Here is a 5,795-nt window from a genome sequence, read left to right as displayed (position 1 = left end):
TTGTGTGTGTGTGTATGTGTGTGTGTGTGTGTGTGTGTGTGTGTGTGTGTGTGTGTGTGTGCTGGAGGTATTCTATCCAGTCATCCCAGATCCAGTTTTGGGAGAAACTTAGGTCGATATACTAGCAACTGCGTTGGAAGATCTCCCGATTTGTCACCTGAATGAGTGCTGTAGTTGACAACACTCAGCCTCGGTCACCATCAGTAAAATGATCTACTTGGAACAGCTCTGTGATTGATGTAGAGTGCATAGTAACCACTTAGCACTAGGTTACATCCTAACAGTTCGTCTTTTATCAGCATCTTTTCATTTTCTTATAGGAAAAACTGCTGTACTGAAAGGTTTATTTAACCCACAGTTATCTGGGCTATAGCACAAAACTGTAATGACATCTATAACATGCTTCCTATGGAAAATAAGCCATGAGCTCAGTGACAGACAGTGGCACCAGGTAAGCCCTGGTAGCAGTGGAAGAGGGGAGGGACCCTCTGAGAGCTAGTGGCCCACAGGAACTTAACTTCCTAGGTCTACATAAGAATAAGTCTCTACAAACTCTGTGCTTTTGTGTATCCTGGACTCAAGGGCACTTAACCCCATGGAAATGCAGAGACACCTCCAAAGTCAGTGTCCCACCTATCGTCTGTGCCTGGGAATGGATGATATGTCATCATCTCACCACTTCTCAAAGGGAGCTTCCCAGGGCAAGCAGGTTATGGGGATACAAGGTCCTCTTGCTCCTCTGATTTTCACTGGATAAGTGTAAAGAGAAGTGTCACAGCTTTAACAATTCTGGTACCACATAAACAATCGTCAGATAATAATGAGATCCCCCAGCAGTTGGCTAAGGCATCATCCATCAATTTGTTCTTTACGTCACTTATCATCACACATTTTCATAACATTTAACCTGAATGCTGCACCCTTTAAGTTACAAAAATATTATATTCACCAGTGAATTTATGTCATGGATTAGACAGATCAATAAAATTTTGAGTGCTGGATTACCTATTTAGGATTTTTTGTACACTTCTAAACCTAATTTCACATGTGAAAATTCTGGTCAACCCAGAGTATAAAGGCCTCTAGGCAGTGGAAGAAACTAGGTTACTTCTGAAGACACATCCAAAGCCGGTATTCCCTTCAAGGACTTCCCGTCAATAGGACACAGTTTAATTAACAGTATTTCTTCTTTAAGCAATGGATTTTGCTGTCCTTTCCTTTTTTCATGACATGGTGCTAATAGAAAATAAAAAATATATAACAGAAAAGAATGATTGGCTTTGAAAAACATAGCCCTAAATTCACTAACTTGTCCAAATCTCTACTTCTTATTTCATTAAATATTCAACAAATGAGCTAAGTGGCTGGTCAGTTACTTAGGGAAAGTAAATCAACAAATAAGAAAGCTAAAGAAATTCAAGAGTACACTTTTGTTGTTGTGTTTAATAAAAAGAGTTTTCGAGCGACCGGATGTTTGGTGATGATGAAGTACAAAACTCACATTATAAGCAATTGGTGACACTTAATAGGAGGAGATTCTATTGTTACCTTAAAATCTTGTAATTGCCCATAGACATTCCACAATGTCGTCCCAGTGGTCACTGAAAGCTTCAGAAAGGATCCATGCAGCACCCGAGGAAAGCCAAGGGTGAATGATGATGATGATGGTCGCTCATCTCCAAGCTGGCAGAAGCCCAAGCACGAGAAACTCTTTTTATTTTAGCCAGTTTGCTCTGACTCTGCTAATGATGCCTCATACACTCAGAGTGCTGACAGTGCAAGAAGCAAGGCGGTTATCTGGGACCTTTGGAACAGAGCTAAGCTCACCCAAGCCCACACCCCAGTAGCATGGAAGACAAAGTCCTATGTGTGCTCAGCTCTCAGAATGCCCACCGCAGGGTAAGTTTGCCAGGAAAATGCACTTCAGACACAACACCCTCCCCATCGCCACTCTTAGTTCAAAGCCCTGCTGCTTATCTCTTGGCCCACTGCCTAGAGAGCGTTATGAATTCCCATAAGGATATATTAGCACAAGATACTAGAATTTGCTTCTCTGAGGGCATCTGCTATTTGTCAGCTGTCATTGCATGCCAGTTTCTCATCTGGATGTCGATGGCAGATGACATGGGCAGCTTCTAAAACAAGATCTGCGGGTCAGTGACAAAACCTGGACTTGCGGCCTGTGCTTTGCTCAGCACCTCCGCTGTGTAACAGCATGCCTTCGAAGCTTCCTCTGCATTAAGTCACACACCCGCCTGGGCACACATGTGGGTTTCAAGGCCTATCATGACTGTTGGAATCCTGCATGTGTTTTTCCTGAACAACAATAATGATAACGATGCATGAATCGCTATTGCTTCTTAACCTTCTTTGCCCTCTGTTTCGTAGCTTTGATTTCCACCTCACGTGGCTGTCAAATACNTCATGGGGACTCATTGTTTTTTGTTTGTTTGTTTATGTAATGGAGTGCTTTACTTGAAAGGTTGACAAAATAAAAAGAGATCCCAAACCAACAAACTATTTATTTAAAATGTTACTTTTTTTGGTTTTGTACACCTGAAACTAATAATAAAAAAAGTTACTTTTTTGGGAAACAGTACAGATTATACCACAAAGTTTAAAAAATGCAGACAGTTTATATGAACTTTCTGACCATTGACATGTCATTGTTACAAATAGAACTAAATTAGTTTTGAGGTATCTTATAATACAGGTTGGACATTTTTAAAAAGTGACAGAAAACTCCACATACACATCTGAATTCAATAACGACTCAATCTTTTCTATTCATATTCTGATAAATTAATTGACACTTAAAATAGCTAAATTTTATTCATAAAATATCCCAGGTAAAGATTATGCTACAGAAATGGTATTTAAAGTTCTAAAACAATTGTTAAATAACAACATGCTTACAATAGCTCAAAGCTGCATATGGTAAAGGTACTCTGGAAAGTGTATTTAACATGGGCCTAACTATATTATAATTCTAAACTTCTATATGAAAAATAACCAATCTACCCTTAAGATATCACTAATTCCACTAATTCAATTTTAAGGACACCAACAGATATTTTAAAAGTTTTAATTCAAACTAAAACCTGCTATAATTTTTTTTTAAAATTCACTTTAGGCCGGCCAAGTGGCTCAGTTGGTTAAGAGCTCACTCAAGAATTTGAGCTCTGAGCAACAGCGGTTCGAGTCCAGCCTGAGCTGAGCAGCTGCTGAGCTGCCAACAGGTAGCAGGATGGCCCAGCTAAAAAAAAAAAAAAAAAAAAAAGTTTAAATAAAAATTCACTTTAATTGTTGAAAAAAATACACTTAAACACGAGTACCATTTTGAAGAAAAACTTTCTATGACTTCAATGACACGTTATATTTAAGCAGCAGAAGTCTTAAACACCTTTATAGGCTTCAAAATACTGTTGACAGTTTTGTTTTTCAATACTGTGTTAGGTGCCATTAAAAAGACCCTTGTTCTTCGAATCAGCTTCTTTGTTCTTGTAGGAAATACTGTAAGGCAGAAGCATTAGAATTGTGTTGGCAGATTACTGAAATACTGTGATACTGAAATACTGTTGGCATCTGGATGCTCTGACATGTGGGACCTCAGGTATACATCTGAAGAGTCGCTCCAGTCAGTCACAGTTACTAAGCTGCTTTTCAATGTGCTTGATTCATCTTGAAATCCGTCTCCTTTTGGCCCTTTAAGATTTGATACACCCCAGGCACTTGGCATTTGAGTAGAAGTTGATTCATTTTTCACAGGTGGAGATTCTTTCTGTTCTTTCCCGGTTTTTTTCCCTCCAAATTTTTCTTCCTGTAATGATGATATGTCCCAATCATCATCATCCATGTCTACGTACTTTAGCTCTTCTTTTAATTCTCTTTTGAGGAACGCTTCAGCAATATTAATTCCACCAACTGGCTTATTCACATTTCTGTGATTTGAAAACGTCTTTTTTACTTTTTCAGTTAATGTTTTAATGGAGGCTCCTGTGGGCTTGGGAGAAATATCAGAGTCCTCAATTTCACTGCCCTTGGTTCAGTCGGTGTCGCTCTTGACGGTATTCCTGCCAAAGCTACTCTTGCTTTTAGATGACTGCACAGGAAGTAAGTCTGGAGATGTGTATGCCTGGATGGAGTCCTCATCATCGAACTTGTCCTCTGAACTGAAGGGAGAGGTTGTAATAGTTGAAGACTTTCTGGGAAAACGGTCTTCTATGATATTTTTCTTACTTTTTGGAACAGATGTCCTATCAGTAAAAACAGGTCTTTGTCTAACCAATTGTCTGCTTTTGGGAGGAAGCTGTATTGCCTTGGGTATTTCTCCCTTTGAAGAGGTGTCCGCTTGAGAAGCACTGTACCTGTCTGAAGATGGTAATGGTCTCTCCTTAATTTTACAGCTGACCTGATGTTCAAGGAAGTCTCGAATTTGCTGAATGTTAGGTAGTTGTCTTTCTCGATCATATCTCGCTGATTCCATGGCTCTTAGCACTCTATTCAAGTGATCACTTGGAATGCCACGTACATCTGCATTAATCCCCAAGGTTTCCAACTTCTCCACCAGTTTCTGCTCCAAGACTGTTCTGATTTCCTTAGTGAGAGAGGAGCTATTCTTCAAAGCTTTGCTTAAATTGATCTTGTTATTTAATTTCTGTTCATTTTCCCTTCCATGTGCCACTGTTAGACTTGACTTAGCATCCAAAGTCTGTGGGGCGCGAGCATTCATAGGTACAGCTGGGCCAGTTGACTTAGATTCAAAAATTTGCCAGGTTGAAGGATTCCCTTTGGGTTCAGTGACACTGTTCAATGGTTTACTGGTAAACTCTTTAATCTGTTGTCTCTGAGTGGTAATCAGTTCCTTCTGTTCCTGAAGCTTCTGCCTCAGCTCATCTATCCTTTTCTCATAGGAAACATTACTCGCATTTAGATCATCTGTCACTGAGTTTAGAAGTTTATCTATATATGACAGGAGCTGACGCTTCTCTTTGCTGTGTTCTTGATGAAGAGCTTGAAATAGAACTGTCCACTTGCTTTCCTGACTATTAAGAAGTTGTATCACGTTTTGGAAATCCTGGAGATACTGAGGACTTTCTTCTTTAAGCTCATGCGCACCTTTTAATGTGCCTGTGTTGGACTTGATCTGCATATTGGACTTCTGGATTTCTGACAACTGATATTCTAATGCTGAATTCTTGGAAGTTAATTCTTTAAACTCCTTCATAAACATTTCCTTGACTTTTTCCATTCCATCAAGTAGTTTCTCCTTTTCTTCTTCCTTCCATCTATCAAATAGCTTCAGAAATTCTTCCCCTTTTTTTTTCCTGCATTTCATATTCCTTAGAGGATCTGATTGCATGGGTGTGCTGTGCAGCCTCTAACTGAGACTTGGTGTGCTGCAGTTGCTCCTTCAACATGTCAATCTCATTCTGGAGTTTATCCGTCTGCACCTGTTTCTTATACTCAAGGCGAGAATCTTCAGGGTGGCAGTGATGAATGTGACTCTGTAGAAAAGCTTGGTTCGTCAAAACCTTGTCACAAAAATGGCACTGGTAATAGCTGGCCTTGGCATCACTCATCTGCTGGGCGGAGATCATCTTTTTTCTGCGTTTACACTCTTCCTTGAGTAATTTGATCTCCTCAGCCTGCCTGTTGAGTTGCTGCTTGCCCTGCTCGCAGTCCGCCTGGCTCAGGCGCAGCCGCTCTTCCAGGTGGTGCAGATGCGAGGTGAGGGACTCCTGCGAGTGCAGCAGGTACTCAATGGTGAGCTGCGCCAGGCGGATGAGCTTCAG

At 40.3% G+C, this 5,795-nt stretch overlaps 1 pseudogene; it reads right to left on the bottom strand.

The window, feature by feature from the left end:
- Nucleotides 1–3,345: 3,345 nt before the first annotated feature.
- The window catches only part of LOC109373401 (zinc finger protein DZIP1 pseudogene), a 166,930-nt pseudogene continuing 164,480 nt past the window's right edge, over nt 3,346–5,795 (bottom strand).

The sequence above is a fragment of the Hipposideros armiger genome, unplaced genomic scaffold (genome assembly GCF_001890085.2).
Source record: "Hipposideros armiger isolate ML-2016 unplaced genomic scaffold, ASM189008v1 scaffold_719, whole genome shotgun sequence".
Classification (NCBI taxonomy): Eukaryota; Metazoa; Chordata; class Mammalia; order Chiroptera; family Hipposideridae; genus Hipposideros; species Hipposideros armiger.
This window is presented reverse-complemented; position numbering and strand designations above follow the sequence as displayed.